Below are 22,386 nucleotides of genomic sequence, written 5' to 3'. Positions count from 1 at the left end.
GAATGTCCTTGGTAAACCTTAGGTCATGACCCATTGGGTCGAGAACCCATAGATTCAAGACACCTGCCAGGAAGTCATCATAAATAAGAAGGCAGTAAAAACCAAGGTATCATAACAGAAAAGCCAATCCTTTGCAAGGAACCACTATTTCCCTCTGGCAGCCATCTTCTGTACCAGAAAAACTTAATGAGTAGTATATGCCTGGCACATAGTGAGGACTTAGTAAATATTGTACCTACTGTATAAGCTTTATGAGTGCATCATAAAACTTGTGGATCTGTCATTGTGAAATACATAAATTTATATATCTACATATAAAGGTATAAATTAAATTTACATAGAGCATATATGCATATATATTTGGAGATGTCACAATAAAACAAGCATAACATATGTATTAGAACATTATATTATGTCACATTATTTTGTATTATATTATGACATGTTGTATCATATCATATCAGTATACATAGGAATAAATAACATGCAGTTAGAGAGCCCTCATTGCTTAGAAGCTAGATTTTTTAAAAACAGTTAAATAATCACTTTATTTTTTTTCTCTTTTGAGATAGAAAATAAACTGTAGGAGCCAAGTCGGACCTTCCAATGAGAATATCTAAATGCAGGGCATCAAATATAAGTAAAAGTTAGAAAAAACGCATAAGCTTCAGTCCTGATGTTGGGGATCCTTGACTTTCATGCTTTCAACAAGACATGGAAAGAGAGCTCCTGTCTCTTTCACCTTGAATATCCTATGAATCTAGGAACACAGCACTATTCCCAAAGTATTCACCACCTTCAGAGGCAACCCATTCCACTCATGGATAATTCTAACTGTTAGAAAGATCTTCTGTCCACTGTGCTGAGTTTCTGCCTTCTGATCTGAAGCAGATCAAATCTGTATTGATGTCCCCAAATACTGGAAGACAACTATCATTCCCCACCCCTATGCCTCCTCTTTTCCAGGATAAATATTCTTAGCTGATTCAATCATTCCTTACAAGGTCTTTTACCATCCTGGTCGTTTTCTGCTGGACACCATGTAATTTATCAATGTTCTTCCTAAAATGTGGCATTCTGAACTGAACCATAAATACTCCACTTGTGGCCTGGCTGGAGCTAAGAACAGAAAAGCTTTCATCTCTTTATTTCTAGGAGCTATGACTCTAAAGCAACCTAAGATCACAGTAGTTTCATTTGACTGCCATGTCTTACTGGTCATGGAGAAGCTCCAGAGTCAGAAATCTAGAGGCAGAAAGCACCTTAGAGATTATCTCATCTAAGCCATGAATTTTACAGATGAAGAACCTGGGACTCAGAGAGGCTAAATGACTTTTCCAAAGTTACCCAGAGAGTAAAGGGAAAAGGCAGAATCTGAATTCTAGTACTGTGACTCCAATTTCAGGTTCTTTCCATTGTACCACACTGCCTCCCATGCCTCACCATTACACTTACAATCCACCAAACCCACTTAATATTTTCAGATGAATTCCTGGGAAGTAGTGGTATCAAATTGAAATAGAAATGGGGCAACTAAGCCATACATAAGGACCCCTAGAGGCCACATGTTGACTTAGAAAACTACATATTTAACATTATATTCTATTGTATTTTAATTTCTTTTGTTAAATATTTCCCAGTTATATTTTAATCTGGTTCAGGCAGAGACATGCTGACAGTGGGCTTGATGACTCTGCTGTAAAGCCATGATTCTGCCATCTTGTAGGTGGGACTTTATATTTATTCTTATTCAATTTCTTCTTATTAGACTTGATCTGATATCCTTGTTTGTTAAAATCTTTTTGGCTTCTGACTCTATTATCCACTATTTTGTATATCCCACTCAACTTTGCGTCAATAGCCAATTTAATAATCATACTACCATTAACACCTTTGTCCAAGTCACAGAAAAAACGCTGCATAGTGTGCGTCCAAACCTAGATCTCTTCGACCCTTTACTATAACTCCTTCTGAACTGAGATTAAGTCATCAGTGACTGCTCTTCGAGTCTGTCCATTCCACCAGTTTGGAATCCACATAATTGTATTCAACCAAGCAAGCATTTATTAGGCATCTGCTGTGTACTCAGAATTATGCTAGGTTCTGAGATGCAAATACAAGATTAAAACAATCCCTGCTCTCAAAAAATTTGAATTTACTGGGGAAATGGACACATGTATGTGTATTCAGAAGAAATATAAAGGGAATAAATATAAAGCAAAGAAAAACAAGATAGGGATGAGGGGACACTAAGAATTGGAGGAGTCAGGAAAGGCTTTGTAGAGAAAGGTGGATTATCTGCTTCTTGAAGAAAGGGCCAGGTGGAGGTGAAGTTGAGGAAGGGCTTTCCAGGTATAGGAGATAGTCAGTTCTATGGCACCATGACATGGGTGGTGGGGAGAGAGGGAAGAGAACAAGCGTTTACATAGAGCCTACTCTGTGCCCAGCAGTGTGCTAAATGCTTTACCAATATATATGTGTGTGTATATATATATATATATATATATATATATATATATATTTGTTTTCACAACAACTCTGCAAGATAAGTCCCCATTTTATAGTGGAGGAAACTGGTAAACAGAGGTTAAATAACTTTCCCAGGTTCACAGAGCTAGTAAGTGTCTAAGGCTAGATTTGAACTCAGGTCTTCTTGACTCCGGGCATTCTCTTGGCTTAACTACCTAGCTGTCTCAGGACCAAAGAAATGGGAGATGGGAAGTTGTATGTGAGGAATGAAGAGAAGGCTGGTTTGACTACATTCCAGAGTATACAAGGAAGAGTAATGTCCATTGAGACAGGAAAGTAGATTGGGGCTAGGATGTAAAAGGTTTTAAAATCTAAACATTTATTTGATCTTGGAAGGAATAGGGAACCACTAGAGTTGTTGAGAATGGCATTCATGGTCAGGTCTATAATCAAGGAAAAATAAATCATTTTTGTGAAGAGTAGACTAGATTGGGGAGAGGCTTAAATCAGAAAGAACAGTTAGGAGGCTACCACAATAGTGTAGGTGAGAAAGAATGAGGACCTGAACTAAGGCAGGGGTTATATGAATAGAGAGCTGTTGATCAGACTCAAGAAATGTCACCAAAGTGCAAGATTTGGTAACTGACTAGATAAATGGGGAGGAGAATGGGAAATAAACAACAATACCTAGTTACAAACCTAGGAGACTAGTTCACACCTCTCCATCTTTTCCATAAGAATAAAAGGAAGGAGTTGTCAAATATACCTCTAAAAATCTAGATGAAATATGTATGTATGTATGTATGTATCATTCCTCTGGGCTACCTGTCTAATTTGTCTGCTGAAAAAGAGGAATGGCATGGCTTGTTTATGAAAAACCTATGCTGGCTTTTAATGACCACTGGTTTTGTGTGTGTGTGTGTGTGTGTTAGAAGTTTCAGTAATTCTCCCTTTGAAATGTTCTATAATTTTGCCAGAAAATCACAGCCATGTTCATTTCATCTATCAATTCTATCTTCTCATTTTGGTAAAAAAATAGGAAACTATTTGCCCTTCTCCTATCCTACCTACCTCTTTCTCCCTTGGTCTTTTAAAGACTGATGGGTAAATCAGCAATCATGTCTACCAGTGTTTTGAGTACCTAAAAATTCAGCTCATTTATGCCTAGTGATGAGCTTATCCAGGACAGTTCTCTCCTTATCTTTACTTATTTTTGGTATTGACTCCCTATTAGCCTTTTTTTTCCTTCTGTTCTTTCCAGACCAAAGGATCATTCTCAAGAGCTGGCATAGGGGGGTAAACAAAAGTTGAATAACTCTGCTATATCCCATCCACTATATACAGCAATTTCCTTCCTTCTTTGACCTTCCACTTTTCTATCAATAGAGCTACAAATAATATTTTCTATTGTCTTTGGCTTAACCATTTCAACTCTGGAACTCCCATCCTGGGGCGTACCCTGTTCTGTTTGGTGTATGTATCACATGACCCAGTAATCTCTAGCTAGTTCCAATCAAGCTTCATAATCCATCCCATTCACCTTCTTATCACCTCCCCTGTTGCCTGTATATGTGCCAGTCCTTGCTCTCTCTCCTCCACCTTACAATCCCTGTAACTACCTAAAACAAGCTTTGGCCAATAGTCTCCTACATATGTTGTCTTTTTTATAATTTAATTCAATTCAATAAACATTTATTAAGCACCTATTATGTGCCAGGCTTGTAAGTTTCAATGACTGTTTCATTTTTATATCTGTATTCCCAGTAATTAACACAGTGATGTGGCACAAAGTAAGTACTTAAATGTCTTTTCATTCATTCATTCAACTCATGAAGAGATTTAGCATTCTTGGCACTATTTTTACAAGATTATGCCATACCTTTGTATTCATTGTCCACTACCTGTCCCTGCTCCCATTTTCTTTTTTTGCTGTTTTCTGAGTTTTTTTTAATACCTCAGTTGGTCAATGTGTTTTCAAAGTATCCATGCCACTTTGGGAAACCTCCTTTTCAGAATTCTTTTTGTGTCTTCAAAATTATATTCTCTTTGAGTCTTCAGAGTTTCCATTCCTCCTAAGCTGATTTTCCTTGTAGAATTTTAAACAGTGGAATCCTACCTTTCTATATGCTTTCTCTAGATCCTTTGAAATCCATTCACCATAAATCTAGACTGCATGTTAGATTACTCTTGGCTTTCATCTCCTCTACCTATCCCGGATTCTAATATGGAGAGGTCACTTCCCTCCAAGAGTCCCATCATTTCTAACCCAGCAATCAGGTTCTCCATGCTGGTGAGAATCAGATAAAAACTTTCCCTATTTCAGCTCCCTGCCTTTTGAAGGATGAAATTATCTTTAAAGAAAGTCAAGGGATCATGAGCTGTTCTGTTTTCGTGCAGAAGTAACACTTTAAGAGATGTTCAGATAATTGCATTCCACGCCACCCCTCCCCCCACCACCAATAATCATCACATTATGCCTCCCCATCAGGCTTGAGATCTGTTGCTCAAACACTTTGCTTCTTTCTTCTTTCTGCTTGGGTGGTCTGTAGTTTACTCTGAAGGTATTATCACTCCTGTTTCTATATCCCTTAATCTTCACCTAAATGTTATCTACCATGCTTTGCCCCTCTGGTTCCTGGATTTCCTCATGTGATTGTATCTTCTTACTTGACAATGCTTTTCCCATTCCACTAGCCCTCCTCATATTTAACCTATTCTTTTCCTTTTGTGAAAGGCTTATCTTTCCAGAACTATAGTCCAGTCTCTTCATTTATGAGATTAAGAAAGACCGTTCCAATCAAAGACATGATTAAAAGTCAAAGAACATTCATTCCCCCCTGGTTACACTTCTCGTTCTCTCTAAACTTCAACACCCTCACTCAACTCCCTTTTCACTCAAGAATTTCCCTACCTGCCTTGGGCCTTTCACCCTGGAACATCCCTCTACCACGTAAGCTGCCTTCTCCCATTGATGAGTTCCTTCTCCATCACCATCCATCCTTCCCTTCTCCTCATCTCCTTTTGTTATGTTGTCCATTCTTTGTTCTTGAAGAGGACCAATAACATCACAAGGCAAATGTCTTGACCTGCACATGAATTTGGATTTAAGTGAGGCAAAGCTATGCAAAGACCCCGTCTTTGTAGCTCCCTTTTCCGTGCTCTCTTTAGCTGTTAGAATGTAATTTCCTTGAGGACAAGGTCTGTATTTCTTTTTACTTGAATTTTTATCCCTGCACTTAGCACAGTGTCTGGCATACAGTAACTACCTAATAAATTCTTCCCTGCCTACCTACCCTATAATGCTTCCTCATTTACTTGCTAGACTGGCCTCAAAGATTTTCTCATCATCCTACATCATAAACCTCCACCCCTACGATGCTGCTACCAGGCTCCCTAGAAGGGGACTTTCTCCAATACTCCCACCACAATGGCTCAAAAAACAGGTATACCCTGCTACATTGATCCAGATCTATACCTCAATCACCTAGATGATCTGGAATTTTTTCCCAACAACTCCCAAAATGGCTTCACTCCATTTTCTCTTGAGGTTTCTACCAAGCTCCATGATGAAACTGATGACTCAAATAAAAAGCAATAGCTTGGCTCACTGTTCATTTCTTGGTACTTTTATTCTCTATTTGGACTGATAACAGATTTTCTAAAAATCTCTAGGTACAACTCCACTTCTTTTTTTTTCAAATACCACTGACTGGGCAAAACACAAGAGTTTTAATAACTAAGAGTTAAGGAGTTATTTGGCTCTATTTCCAATTGGAGACAAAGCTAGAAAGGGAGATTTATTTCTACTTTGCTGCTATCTTACAGTTGTCATTCTGTACTCAGCATCTGTTTTAATTATTTTTCAGCTCAGTGTCTACTTACAAACCAATGTCATGCAAATGAATACAGAGTTAGAACAATTGTGCAAATGTCTTTTAGCCCGGCCACTGCCAGGTGAGTGCCAGCGAAACACTATGAGCCAAGATGCAGATGACAAACTCTTGGGCTTGCCGTTCACCAAAATGGAGCCCTTGGCAGCCATTTAATCAACATACATTTTATTAAGAGTTTACTATGTACCTGGCACTGGTGTTAAGTGCTGGAGGTGGGAAAAAAAAAGGCAAAAATACAGTCCCTGCCCTCAAAGAGCTCACATTCTAATGAGGGAGATATGTGAACAGCTCTATAATTGCACAATACATATAGTGTAAATGGGAGATAATCTTGTGGACTTTTCAATATCATTATTAATAATAATAACAGCTGACACTTATATACCACCTTGAAGTTTATGGAGTATTTCATTTACATTGCCATAGTTAAACCTCACAACAGCCTCAAGAGGTAGATAATACTATTATCAATCTCTCTCTTTTACATGGAGATTAAGTGATTTCCCCAAGGTCATTCTAGCTAGTCAGTGACAGCATCTGAATTTTGAAGCCGGGTTCAATTTGAACCCAGGTTCAAGGATTTGAACCCAAATTCCTTGTTCTTTCACCTATTACCATAATTGCTTCTCAGTAGTAAAGCAAACTCAGCTAAAAGGTATGTCCAAGAATATTTCTACTATTTACACATTAGATTGATGTTATTAATGATAATGTTATTATCTACAAAACTATATTACACATTACATGTAATGTGTTACATATATGCATGCATGTAAAATGTAATACATGTACACATATGATATATATAATATACATTATATTATACATGCATATATATTAAGGCTTACAAAGTTCTTTCTTCAAAACAACCCTGTGAAGCTAGTGTGAAGCTAGAATACAAGCCTTATTATTCCCATTTTACAGATGAGGAAGTTGAGGTTAAAAGAGATTAACCTCATAGCCATATAACTCATTATTTATAGAATTTCCAAGGAGTAAATAAATTATTCTGATGATTTGGGCAGTTTCTATTGCCCATTTAGATGAGAGAACAGATACCCAAAGGAATCAATGAAAGGAAATGTTCTTCTTTAGGTCAGTGAAAATATGTCTGAAATGGGGATGGGTTAACTGTGTGTATTTCTAAATTCTGAAAGCTATAGACTCTCAATTCTATTGAGTCTTTACTAAGCTTCTTCAAGGTCCACCATGCAGTAACTTCTCATATTTTAAAAATCTATAGTACCATAATTCTAAAATTCTAAGGATCAACCTTAGAGGCAGCAGAAAACTGGGATGCCCCAATGAATATATTCTATTCAAGCTCTCTTTCTTATTCATTACAGTGGACATTTCTGTATAGCATTAATATTCAAAAGAAATAACAATAACTCACATGTATACAATGCTCACAAAATTCCTTCCTCAAAAAAGCATATAGTCATAGACAGCACAAGACATAGATAGCACAAGTAATATTATTATACACACTATCACCAATATTCATGTAATAGAGTTTTTCATGAGAGGGTTAGGTCCTGAGCTTTCAAGGATCACTCCCTTACATTCAAAACCTTAGAGTCATCTTGGAATCTTATGATATACTCACATATCCCATCCATTCAGTGGGTAAGTTCTACTGACTCAACCCTCACAACATCTTTCACATTCATCCCCGATCTTCATTCACATGACTACAACTATAAGGATCATCTGGCCCACAGTAACATAAATCTAGTTTGTTTCTGACTCCAGTATCTCTCCTTTGCATATCAACCAAAATCAGCTTCCTAAGGTCTAACCATGTCCCTCCTCTACTCAAAAACCTTAAGTAACCTCTGATTGCCACTAAGATAGGATAGCAACTCTTCACCTTGGCATGGAAGCTGGCTCCATCCTACCTTTCCAATTTTATTTCATCTTACCCGCCTTCATCGACTCAACAGTACAGTAAATTAGAAGACTAGGTGTTCTCCAAACCCAATGTGCCATCTACTGCTTTCATTCATTCTCATCATCTAGTCCTCATGCCTTTAATGTATTGTCTCATCTCATGATCATAAAATCAGAGGACCCTAGATTTAGAACTAAAGGGACCTAAAGGTGACTTAATCCCACCTCCGCTTTCTAAAGATAAGTAAAAATGTACGGAACAACTTTGCCTTACTGAAGGTCACACTAGATAGCAAGCCATAAAGCTGAGTATAAAACACAGGCCTCGGAATATGAATCCCCACCATTTAATTTGCTTAATTTTCTCCAAGGTTCAACTCAGATAGAACTTCCTCATTTGGGCTTTCTTTATTCCTCCAACTGATAGTGCCCTCTCTCTTCCTCTGAAATCCCTAGAGCATTTTGTCTCCTTTTCCCCCATTACTCCCTACTTCATCAAACATAGCATTCTAATTGCACCCAGTGGCTCAGTTGTCAAGTGGGCAGAGATCCTTGGGAATTGTCTCCTGAGAGTCGGTCCACCAATGTTGGCAAATCAGTTCAACAACATTCATTATATATTGATTGTACACAAGGGACTGGGAGGACAAAAAACAAAAACAAACCAAAAATATCTATATATAAACATGTATATCCATCTCTATACACATATAATGTTACATATATATGTATGTGTGTGTATATATATATATATTATATATATATATATATATATATATATAAAATATACATAAAGAATGTATATTGGTCAGCTCGAGTTTGTCCATCTATACACATGTGTAGTATATATAGTATATGTACATTACATACATATGCATACATTATATACATGTAGTCCATTATATACATATAACATATATATGTATATAAATGGACTAACTCAACGAGTTGACCAATATACATTCTTTATTCACAAATCCTTCCCTTTCAATAGTCCACGTTTCCCATTCAGAAATCCATGGAACATTTCAGGACTTGGTTTAAGCATCATAAAGGAGGATCTGTAGAGCCTGGCCATCTGAACAAGGACTCCTTTTTTCTTTGAGAATGTTAACACTCAGCCAACTCTGAGGTCTTTTGTAGGAAAAGCATCCACAATGGCTTACTAATTCTTTTCTCATATTTTCATCAAGGATAGATATTCTTGACCCATACAATCCTCAAGATGATACTAACTGCATCCCCTGAGTCACCTATGTTCTCCATAATACTGGGAAACATCTTTGGTTAGTGTGTTTCTCCCTCTCTTCATACCTTACTTGAGAATGATAATCCAACAGAACTTAGTGCTGAGAATATACAGGCAATGCTCAAATAGTCCCTGCTCTCCAGGAGTCCTCCCTTACAGCCTGGGGTGAGGGTGCAGGAAAGAAGTCACAACCTGTGCTCAGACAAATGAATACAAGATCATTTAAGCAAGAAAGGCTTCTCCCTGGAGGTGGCACCTAAGCTTGAGAGAAGCTAGGGATTCTGAGAGGTGAAGAGAGCCTAAGCATGGGGGTTCCAATTCCTAGGCTCTGCAAAGCCACACACAACTGAGACAGAATGTGAGTATTACACAGGGGCTAGTAGGTCAGTTGGACTAGAATAAAAAGTGTGCGAAGAGATAAAAATTAAACAAGTCTGGAAAAGGTCGGTGGGACCCAGATTGCCAAAAACTTTAAATGCCAGGCTAAGGATTTAATATTTTATTCTAAAAGCAATAGGAAATAGTTAACCATTTTTAAGCAGAGAGGAGGAGATGTGGTCAGACTGGTGTTTTAGGAATATTAATTTGTCATTTGTATGGACTAGAGAGGGGAGACAATCACAGGATCACGAAAAAAAAATTATCTCTTCAGATGCCATCATCAGAGACTCTTATGAGATTCCAACATTTGCTTGAAGATGGTTTTTATTCTATTGAGTCAAAATACTGTTTTAAAACTCAATAAACAGGGGCAGCTAGGTGGCGCACTGGCCCTGAAGTCAGGAGGACCTAAGTTCAAATCCGGCCTCAGACCAAACACTTGACATTTACTAGCTGTGTGACCCTAGGCAAGTCACTTAACCCCAATTGCCTTAAAAAAAAAAGAAAGAAAACTCAATAAACAACAAACAAAATAGAATCATATTCACTCAGTCACCTGTGTGGTCTTCTATAGAAAGAAACATCTCTGTCCTCAGACACTTGACACTTTCTAGCTGTGTGACCCTGAGTAAGTCACTTAACCCCATTGCCTAGCCAACAAAAAAAAAAAGAAAAAAGCATCCATGACAGCCTCCTTATTCTTTTCTCATATTCTCACCAAGAACAAATATCCTTGCTACGTACACTTACTATGGTCATAAAGATGGTGCTAATTGTGCACCTTCAGCACTGATTTTTTTCTTCTGCATTTACTCTGTCAGGTCCCACCACTTTTCTCAATGTCATCTTCTTAAGTCCATTCCTACTTCCTCACAGAACAAACACATTGGGCACGGAGATATAAAGAGTTCAAATGTGCCAGCGTTTCCCCTGTCAACAATGATGATAAAAGATGGCCATAGAAATACTTGCCAAATCGGTTCCATTTTAATAGCTGTTTGCTGACCCCCTTCCCGATCCATCTAAACATGTTCTCGGTATAATCTGGCTTAGTTGGTCCTCCTGTTAACCTTTCTGCGGGATTGTTTCCCCTTTGCTAGTTTGTGAAGCAATACTGCTCATATTCTCTCACACCTTTTATTAATGTTTTACAAAGGGCCTTTTACTCTGAAGTGGTGTGGCCTGGACTGCTGTGTCTCTCTGCTTGGCAAGGACATGAAACATTTGCTGGCTGACGTAGTTTCTGGACTCTTTTGGCCTTCCCTTGTGACAACTGTTTTATATCAGTTAAACTTATCTAAGAAATGGTGATAATCAGGTCAACGTCTGTACTTTTATCGTTTCCCATTTTTCAGCATCAACAGCTTGCTTCAAGGGATGAATTTTGGAATTGTACATGTTGACTCCTCATCTTTATCTTTATTCTAATTTGATATTGATTTTGGCCATAGCTCAATGATCAGAATGTGCACAGAGAGCTGAGTTTGAAATGACTTCATAAGCACTTGCTTCCTGTCTGTTAAGATACAGTTCAATTTGGTACTAGCCATGTCCAGGGCTCTCTAGTTCCCTTCTTAAGGAAAATATTCTTGTTACATATGCACAAAGCTGAATATTCTATGAGTCTTTGGCCTCCTTTTTTTCTCCATTCCAATCTATGTTAATTTCCAAAGTATTTTATTGTTGTTGTGTTTGACTTTTAGTGACACCACTTGGGGTTTTCTTGGCAAAGAAACTGGAGTGGTTTGCTATTTCCTTCTCCTGCTCATTTTACATATGAGGAAACCGAGGCAAACAGAGTGAAGTGACTTATCCGGGGTCAGATTTAAATTTAAGTCTTCCTGCCTCCATGCTCAGTAGTCTATCCACTGCACCATCTAGAATTTCTCTCCTCTCTTTCCTGCCCTGATGCCATTGCTATCATATAAGTCACCAAATACGATGCTCCAGGCAGATCTGGTTTTGAAAATCTCAAGTTCTGCATAGAATTTGTCTGCTTTATCCTCTGTAATAGATCATTTTCATGGCAGTCTTTTTGGTTACACTCGGCATAAACACAATAAGGTATGATGACCAAGGGGTACCATGAATAGGCCTTTCTTATTGTGGGGTTGGCATGATAAAAACAGCTTTGCCAACTCCTTTAATAACCTCTCCAAGGAGGACTGGTAAGCCATCTTTCCATTTAGCTTCACCTTGTTTATGTTTTCTGATTTCACTCATATTGAGAGTGTCAGTGTAGGAGGTGGCTCAATTCCTCTAGCAGGCAATCAACCCACTGGTCATTAGAGATCTGTCATTAAAGGTTTCAGCAGTGAAAAGTAATATTAGTAGCTTGCCAATTGTCTCAAATCTTTTGTTCTCTTTACTCTCTTTTTATTACTCTGCCACTACCATTGCAAAAGCAGAAAAATACCATCTAGGGGACCACATCATTCTTCTGTTTAGTGACCTCCTGTGGGTGCCTGTTACTTCCAGGATCTACTTTAAAGTTGTCTTTTTGGCATTGAAGGCTCTTTACAACCTAGTCCCTTTCTACCTTCCAGTCTTATCATACATTTACATTCCTCTATACTTGTCCAATGATGCCTCTGAAGTGGCTTTTCACCATGCTAAGATGGCTTTCTCTTCTCACCTCCTCCTCACGATTTCTCTGTCTTTTCCAATATTCAGTTCCATTGTCACCTTCAATAGGGCCTTCTTAGAACTTACTTCTAAGCCATTTGAGCCTTCCTCACTATGGTACCTTCCTTCTACTTTATCAGTCATCTTACCCATTAGTATATTAGTATATAATTACCCATTAGTATATAAGCTCCTTGAGGACAGAGCATTTTGTATTTTTTGCTTTTTTTTTTTGTAATCTTAGAGTTTAGTACAGTGCCTGACTCATACTAAGGCTTTAGTCAATGCTTGTTGACTGACTGATCAATGCATGGTTGAGCCAAACTGACTCCTTGCTGCTTTTCACATATGACACCATCTCTGAGTCTTTGCACTGGCTGTGTCCCCCATGCCTGGAATGCACCCCCTCACTTCTGCCTCTTAGAATCCCTGGCTCCCTTCAAAGCTTAGTTCAGCTCAGCTTTCTTGATTTCTCTCTCCATGCCTCCCCATCCCCCCCCCCACAACCAACTGCTAGTGCTGTCCTTTCAAAATTACCTAATATTAATTTTGTGTACATTTATTTGTATATATGTTTTCTCCTCCAATACAATATAAACTGCTTTAGGATGAGAATTTTCTTTTTAATTTTTCACTTTGTATTCCCAGTGTTTAGGATAGTATCTGGCAATTAGGAAGTCTTTAATTAGTGCTAGATGATTGATAGATTGAGGACCATTTTATGTTTTTTATCTGTTCTATGGATAACCATGGTCAAAAATTATTGACTTGGTGGCCAAATTTCTGGTGAAAGAACATTTGGGAAGTCTGCTGCACTGGTGCTGGGAAAGTAGCCAAAGTCCACTGGTGGGATTATGCTCCAAATCTTTTCAGTTTGATATATTCGGCCTGCATTCCAGCTTGAAGGTCCTCAGTTCACCTCCACACCATGATCAGACATCTGAGAATGATCTTTGGGTGGGGCAAGGTGGCTGGTCGCCTTTCTATGCTATGACACATGAACCAAATTAGGGAAAGTTTCTCGTGTGTCTTAAGTACAGACAGTTTCTGCTTTTCATCATTTCATCAATACATTCCTGAAGACTAGGTCACAAAATGTTCTAAAGAAGACCACATTTCTCCTTAAGAATAATTGGGAGTCATAATAATGATCAAGGACTGAGCACTGATGAAACCAGAGGTATGAACTTTAGAATGTCATAAAATTAAAAATCAAAACAGCAAACACGGATATTTATATAAAATAGCAATGTTACATTCCAAGTCAGAGAGTCATACATAAGGTGCTAAAGGCAAAAGAAACAACTGTTATTGTAGAAAAGAGTGCTGGAATTGGAGCTAGGGGCTCACCATACTGATATCGGACTTAGTGTAGACACCCAATTCATTTGGCCCACTGAAACTCAGAACTTTGGGGTTCAAGTGATCCAACAGGTCTCTGTCTCCCTAAAAATAGGGATTACAACTCACACTCAACTTCAAACACTTATTAAGCAACTACAAGTGACTTCCCCTTCAAGGTTTCTTTGTATCTGCTTTGCCTATCCCGTCTATAGACCTACAGATATACAAATTGGCTTGCTCATTAGAATATTAGCTCCCTGAGTGCAAAGATTGTTTTGTCTTTCTATCCCTAGCACATAGGAGGCACTTAATAAAGGCTTCTTGATTGATTATCATCCCTCTAACTAGACTGCATATATCAGAAAGGAAATTTTGACTGAACCTGGGTCTTTGATCAGAAAAGAAATTGCTATAGAAATTGGCCATACTTTATGAAATCCAACCTCTCCTGTGAAGTTTCCACAACCACCCACTTGGAGAGTTCCTCTGCTGAGCTACAGCACTGACCCCAGCCTGTAACTTAGCCCTTATTGAGTAATCTCTAAATTACATTTGTATTGACTTTTTTTCCACGCTCCTAAAGAACAGGAATCATGTCAAATATTTCTTTTCACCCTTCACCCTCCCCTCCCATTTTCTAGCACTTAACTTTTTACATAGTGGGTCTTCATTCAGTATTTGTTGATTGACTGATTTTATTTTGCCAATAACAATTAAAGATTCACAAAGCACATTCCTCACAACCTTATGAGACATTCAGTACAAGCATCACTATATCCATTTTTAGGCATTATCCTCCACTGAGACTTAGAGAAGTGACATGGCCATGGGCAGAGAGAATAAAAAACCCAAGTCTGACTCCTAACTCCAAGAATGCCAGTTTTTTTATTTACAATACCAAATTGCTTCTCCATCATGGTAGAATATTGACCTAAAACAAACAAATTATTACCATTGTCAATAAAGGTATAAATATGGCCACAATCGATCAATTTGTTCATTGTCTATCTTTGATAAAGATGTAGCCTGGGCCACATGTTTTCTACAATCCTACAAATCAGTATTCAATAGAAACAATGCCCCTACACAAAGCAGGAGTTCTCAGTTGGGTTGTGTTTCTTCCAATATTTGAAAATAAATGCTATTTATTATCGAGTAATTTCTAAGGAAAAAAGCACACTCAATTGCATAAACACACCCATACATACACACACACCCCAACAGAACGTAAGCTCCTTAAGAGCAAGGATTGTTTTATTTTTGTTTTCGCCTCCTCAGGGACTAATGCCATGCCTTGTATATAGAAACTATTTTTAAAGACTTGCTCAATTACACTGAAATGATGCTCTATAATGCCTAGCACAGAAGTACCTCCCTGAGATCACAAGATCATAGAGTCAAAGGTACAAGTAATCTTAGAGGTTAACTAGCCCAGTGGTATCAAACTCAAATAGAAAAAGGGACCGCTAATCTGTATATAAGAATCCTAGGGGCTGCATATAGACTTAATTTTAAAACGTGACTTTATTTATGCTTTATTATATTTTGTTTCAAGGAAGCTAGGTGGCTCAGTGGCTACAGTGCTTGGCCTGGAGTCAAGGAATACCTGAGTTCAAATCTGGTCTCAAGACTTACTAGTTGTGTGACCTTAGGCAAGTCATTTAACTTCTATTTACCTTAATCCACTGGAGAAGGAAATGGCAAACCACTCCAGTATCTCTGCCAAGAAAATCTCATGGGCAATATTGGTGTGCTATGGTCCACAGGGTCATAAAGAATTGGATACAATTGAACAACAACAATAATTAAATTTTTATTTATTTTGTTAAATATTTCCCAATTAACCGTTTCATTTGGTTTGGGCTTCACTCAGGAGTCTTATGGGCCACATGTGGCCCACAGGCCAAGTGTCTGACACCTTAAATAGACCAACAACCTCATTTTGCACAGAAAAAAACTTAGACCCAGAGGGAGGAAGTGATATTTCCATGGCGACCCAAGGTGTAAATGATAGCACTGGGATTCAATCCTGGGTCTTCTAACACCAGAAACAGCTCTTTTTCTACTATATTATGATACCTCTCAAATCAAATTAAAAGAAAAAAAGCTTATTTGTTTACAGGCCAGTCTTACTCCAAACTAAGTTAATAGGATACAAGAAATATATGAGGTAGGATATAATTAAATTCATATAAATTTGAAATGTAATATATGCAAATATGTATCAGGATGACACAACACAAAAAAATAATGTCCAACAAACAACCTTTTGATGGAGGAAGTTAACTGTTTGAGATACCTCCTGTGATTTAGTGCCCAGCTCTAGAGCCACAAAATGAAAATAAAGATGGAGTCAATGTTACTGGGTGAAACCAGAAAGTGATTCAGAGGGCTACTCTGACCGATTGATGAGGAAATGTCATGAGAAAAGGCAGAAGGGAACATAGGGAGGCAATGGGAAGCGGCAAAGAGAGCGAGTTATAAATGGCAACCTTGGAGCCCATACAACTAAGACGTAACAGCAGGGACAATGAAATCTCATTCAGGATTTGGAAGTGGGGGTATCTGTCAGTTACTGAAGCTAAATAGGACAGTGGAGGACTAGCTAAGGGAAATGATGCTAGATAGGGGGAAAACAGCGATAGGACAGCATTATGAGTCCTGACCACTGATTAGATGCTAGAAACTAGAATGAACACTTGGGTGGGTGAGCAAACGATGACAGAAGAAACAGTTAAGTTAGAGAAGGCGTAGGAGAGTGTAACATATAAGTGATTCAGAGGATATGGACACAAGTCAAATACACACGGCCTTCCCATCACTGTGCTTAGAATGTGCTCTTCTCCCTCCTCTCTGTTCACACAAGTCCCATTTATACTTCAAGGTCTAGCTTACACCTAGTCTCTTCTTTGGGTCCTTTCCTAATCACCTAAGCTCACAGTGAGCTCTCTTCCTACCTCTAAATTTCTGTTGACCCTCGAAGGTTGGAGTTATATAGAGTCCACAGGGGATGCTCCACACACTGCCTCTTTGCCCTGAATTTACAGAATCTCAGCGTTGGAGGGGCTCTCGGGGGCCATCTAGTCCTCAGTGTACCTGATCATAAGTCCCATCTACAATATACCCAACAAGGGGTCATCTAGCCTTGGCTTGAAGACCTTTACTGAAGGGGAACTCACTACCACCTGACAGAGCTTATTCTAATTCTGGACAGCTCCAATATTACCAGGAAGTTTTTCCTTAGAACAAACCTAAATTTGCTTCTGTGGAAACCCACCCTTTGCCCCTATTTCTTGGCCCAAACAGAACAATTCTAATACCTGTTCTAAGTGGCAGAGCTTAAAATCATTGAAGATAACTATCATCTATCATCTAAGTCTTCTATTTTCCAGGATAAACATCCCCACTTTTGATGAATGACCTTCATATGGCACACTCTCACCATCTTGATTGCCTCGCACTGGACACTTCACTCTTATCAATATTCTTCCTAAAATACCGTGTCTGAAAGTGAACATAACATTCCAGACATGAACAGGGCAAATCACAGAGACCAGGGGATTTTACATGAATGAAGATCATGTTCAACATCTCCTCTCCTGCAGACTAAGATTATATTAGCTTTTGTAGCTGCTTCATCACACTGTTAACTCACATTGAATTTTCAGTCAACTACAAGTTTCCAATTTTTTTCCTTTCTTCAAACAAACTGTTACCTAGCTAGGCCTCTCCCACATTGTACCTGGAAAACTAATTATTTGAATCCAAGTGTAAGAATTTTTAAAGGTAACATGGTGTTATATATGGAGAGAGAGAATGACAGGCATAGACTTTATTCAAGTATCACCTCTGACACTTAGTCAATCAGCAATCATTCATTAAAATGTTTCTTACTCATCAGACACTGTCCTAAAGCTGGGCACGCAAACAAGAAGCCAAAATAGTCCCTGCCTTCAGGGAGCTTACATTCTAATGGGGGAAACCATATATAAATCAGAGCATGCAAGTTAAATATGGAGTAGTGAGAAAGTAACCTTAAAATGGCAGGTATTAGCAGCTGCTGATCTGAAAAGATGTCCTGGAGTAGGTAATGCTTAACCTGAGGAGTAAGAGTAGGAGATTAATCTCAATGTACCTGAGGCAATCTCATAGGTGTTGTCTACTAAATCACAGATTAACAGCAATCAGTCTAGGGGGAATGAACTTCTTGTATAGCAATTCTTCACCTGAGGAAATTACAGCTACTCTGTATATTTGCAGAAGACGTTGTATTTATCCCTATTTGATTTCATCTTAAAAGACTTGGCACAAAGTGCTATGGCCTTTTAGGATATTTTGGGAGCCTTGCATTGTCCTCCAAAGTGTTAGTTATCCCCTTCCAGATTTGTTTCATCCACAAACTTGATAAATAAACCCTCCGGGTCTTTATCCAAGTAAGTGATCAATGTTCAACAGAACAAAATTCAAACAGGCCGCAGTCCATGTCTCTGAGCCATTCCACTAGAAACTCAAAAACTGACAAAGACATTAATGATGACTCATTGGTGGACTCAGAGCTGAATCCACCCAATTGCATTATCCTGTAGTCATGGGTTGCCATCTTTTTCACAAGAATAGCTGGAAAGATATTTTCAAATCTTTGCCCAACATCTAGATAAACTCTATTTGTAGCATTCTTCTGATCTAATAGTATAATAATTCTGTCAACAAAGGAAATGAGGCTAGTCTGGCACAACTGTTCTTGATGGTGTCACAATGTCTCTTTGGGACCACCATGTCCCTTTCTTGATGTATTGTGGATTGGGGGTTCTTAAGCTTTTTTGTGCCACGGACCCTTTACCAAACTCTATCCATCTAATAACACACTCTAGAATCTTGCCAGAAATTGAAGCTAACCAACTTCATTAATTCCTTGAGGGCAGGGACTTTTCTTTGTCTTTCTTTTATCTTTCTTGGTATCATCTACAAAGGATGAAATTATCATCAAGGCAAATGTAGGACTTAGTAGGTGTTCTTCTTTAGGTAAAGAGAGACATCCAGCACACAGCTGGATAACTGATGCCCCACATTACTACTAAACTATTCCTCCATGATGGGCAAGTTACCTATTTACCAAAACATCTCCTTTATTCTTTTTTCTAGACAGGGTATATATACTCTGATGACATCATTGCTGCTTCATCTCCTTTTGATCTTCAGCCTTGTGGTCTCTCCTCTCTGATTTCTGGATTTCTTCATGACAATATCATCTTAATATACTTAATATGCTAAATGGTACTCAATTAGCCTCTTTCACTCATGTTGTTCCTTTAAAATATCCAACATTTACATTTATCAACAATGATAATAACAATAAGAGCTAGCATTTATATAGCACTTAAAGTATGTTTGCAAAGCACTTTACAAATATCATTTCATTTTTACAACAACTCCAGGGAGGTGCTGTTGTTACATCCTTCATCCTTCATTCTCCAACACGACCAGTGATGTCATGTGGGTATCAAAATATCTTCATTTTTCCAAAGAGGAAACTAAGGCCAACTGAGTTCAGTAACTTGCCCATAACACACAACTAGTAAGTGTCTGAGACTTTGAACTCAGGTCTTCTTGATTCCAAGCCTGGGCACTCTATCCACTGAATCCTGTAGCTGTCTATTTACACAACTGCTTTATATCATCTCTCCTAGCATCCAAGCTCTTACTAAGCTATTTCATTGTTATTCTATTCCTATCAAGTCTCCTTTATTCAACTTTGCCTTTTTTTATATATCCCACAGTGCCCAGAAGAGTGCTTTGTACACAGTTTCTACTCAGTGAATATTTGTTGCGACCAAATAAAAGAGACAAAGCTGAAGGTTGCTACATCGGACCCATGATGATACCAACTGCCACACTGAGATCTCTTCTGAACTCTAAATAATGACATACCCAATTTATAGGTATAATCCAACCTTAATTGTAGATTTGTCTGTATCTTCTCCCTAACTCCAACTCTAACCCATGCCATCTTTACTAAGCAGCTCTTCATGGCATATCTTTGCCAGATCTGTGGTTCCATCAAAAGAGGAACAGTCCTTACTACAAGGCAGTCAATTTTATCCAATTCACCAAGCGTTTATTACACATTTGCTAAGTTCAAGGCACTGTGCTAAGCACTATAAATACAGACAAAAATGAAGTCATCTCTGACATCAAGTAGTTTAATGGAGAAATATCCTAAGTACATGAACAAGTTTTTTTTTAAAGTGATTTGAGTGGGGAGTGAGAATAAAGAAAGACCTCCTATAAAGGTCAGCATCCAAGCTGAGCTCTGAAGGGCCCTATGGATGCCCAGTATGGAGAACAGACTACGGGAAGGCATAGTGGTAGAAGATAAATTCCATGCACAGGGAATAGCTAGTCTGCCATTTTGACTGGAATGTAGACACTATGAGAAATGCCTAAGGTAACACAGAACTAAGCATTCTGAATTAAAAATCATTTACCTCATTTCTAAGTGTCCGAAAGAAGCAATGGGTTGCCTCAGAGAGTAATAATAATAACTGACAATTATATAGAATCATTTCAATTAAGAAACACTTTATATTCATTTTCTCATTTGATTCTTTCAGGAGCTCAGTGAAGTAAGTCAACTTTCTCCATTGAGGTAGGTGGGTTTTTTCCCTCCCATTTTACAGATGAGGAAACTGAGGTTCAAATACTTTGTGATTTACCTAAAGTCACATAGCAAGTGTATGTGAGCCTAGGTCTTATTGGCTCCAAGTTCAGTGTTTCTCCTGTCCCAAGGCCCAAACCCCACTACTACTGGAGGGATTCAAGCGAAAGCCAGAGGACCACTTGTCAGAGATACTGTAGAAAGGATTCCTACTCAGGGTCAGGTTGAACTGGAACCCTTCCAAGGTCTTGTTTAACTTTGAGATCACGTGATTCTTTCTTAGAGTCTGTTAATGATCTGACCTCAGGGAATCTTTCTAAAATCAGGTGGAAGCTGGTGCTGTCAGGCCAGACTTGATCTGCTGTCACTGCTAGCCTCCAATACATCAGAGCCACCACTTTAAAAAAAAAAATAAAACTGATACCAATGCAAGAAATTTATTAGCAGATGACAGCCTGGTTCATAATGGAAAAACGGGGAAAACATCATCCTTCAAACCTGACAGTTCATCCATCATGCCTCAGATTCCTGAGATACAGACAGACATTGTCACGTAATATGCTGAGGACAAGTCTTCCCAGGTTTCCACATGCCAAGAAAATCTGAAATAATCCAGGAAAAGCGGAGGGAAAGACTTTTGCCATCCTTAATGTGTTTAGACATAAATTTTTAGCATTAGCAGAGGAAACGTGATCAAATTGATGATCTGATTTCTTATAGGGGACTGAAGGATGGAGCAAATGGTTGGGACTCTGAAAGTAAACCGAGGAAAAGGCCTACTTTTCCTTGTTGTATGATGAAGTGGTCAGTGAAGGGGTCAGTAAAGGTTACTGCCCTTCTGGGAGGGACACCAATACCCTGCTATGTGTTAGCAAAGCCAACAGGTGGCAGAACAGAACTGTGTTCCATAGCTCTTTGACTGCTATGTTCAAAGTGGGCAGGCCTCTCTTCCTGCCTCACTATGAACTGCCTTTACTTCCCTGAGCTTATTATTTGTACGGTTAACTTGAAACACAAATTAGGGAAGCTATTTTAATTAGGAATAAATACAAGATGTTTACAGTGATCACAAGTGACCAGGCCTCCCTAAGCTTAATGAGGTGGCCTGTTCACCCCTATGTGATTGTAACTGAGCATTATGTTAAAATCGGCTTTTGAAAATCTAATCAGGGTGGTAAATGAGAATAAAACGAGCAGGCTATGGGGGAGGGAGGAATATTCACTGCCAATTTTATGGGCCTTAAAATATTTATGTTCTAAACTTGCATTCTTTGGAGATTTTGCTGAGTGTTTCTGGAAGTGGGGAAGTTTTAAAAATGAGATTCATGCAGATTTTTTTTAATTTACAGATTTTTTTTTAGTAAAAAATAGAAAGCCTGTAAATGCAAAATGGAAACCTTAATGAGGCAAGCACTGCCTGAATATTCTTGCCTTCTTAATCCACTCTTCATTCCTTTCCTCCTAAGAAACTAAAATCAGTAGGAACTTAATTTAAATTTGAGCCTAGGCTTTTTGTTTTCTGAAGGTGCCTAACCTATTAAAAAGTACACAAAAACACTGAGGCTGATAATATACACACATAAAAAAATGTTTTAAAAAGATGAAGAACTGGCTGGGTGGGTGCACACATCAAATTAAGCTTTCATGAGTTAATTATGAAAAAAAAATAATACAGAATTTTGATCTGTCACTAAAGTTTCCCTGGAGCAGAGGACCACAAACCACTCTTCCACCACATACTAATTCACAGGCACCAATGTTTAAAGGAAACAGAAGTTATCCTATTATTAATCAAATGATTCTTTCTTTAAATGTTGCCATCTCCTGAAGAAGGGAAGGAAAGTAAATTTCTGATAGGACTTTTGATCCAACCAGTC

At 38.3% G+C, this 22,386-nt stretch overlaps 1 protein-coding gene across 1 annotated transcript in view; it reads right to left on the bottom strand.

Annotated features, from left to right (window-relative positions):
- LRMDA (leucine rich melanocyte differentiation associated) overlaps positions 1-22,386 on the bottom strand; it is a 1,318,218-nt gene that overhangs the window by 227,500 nt on the left and 1,068,332 nt on the right. The window lies entirely within an intron of this gene.

The sequence above is a fragment of the Phascolarctos cinereus genome, unplaced genomic scaffold (genome assembly GCF_003287225.1).
Source record: "Phascolarctos cinereus isolate Bilbo 61053 unplaced genomic scaffold, phaCin_HiC Scaffold_3;HRSCAF=262, whole genome shotgun sequence".
NCBI classification, from domain to species: Eukaryota; Metazoa; Chordata; class Mammalia; order Diprotodontia; family Phascolarctidae; genus Phascolarctos; species Phascolarctos cinereus.
This window is presented reverse-complemented; position numbering and strand designations above follow the sequence as displayed.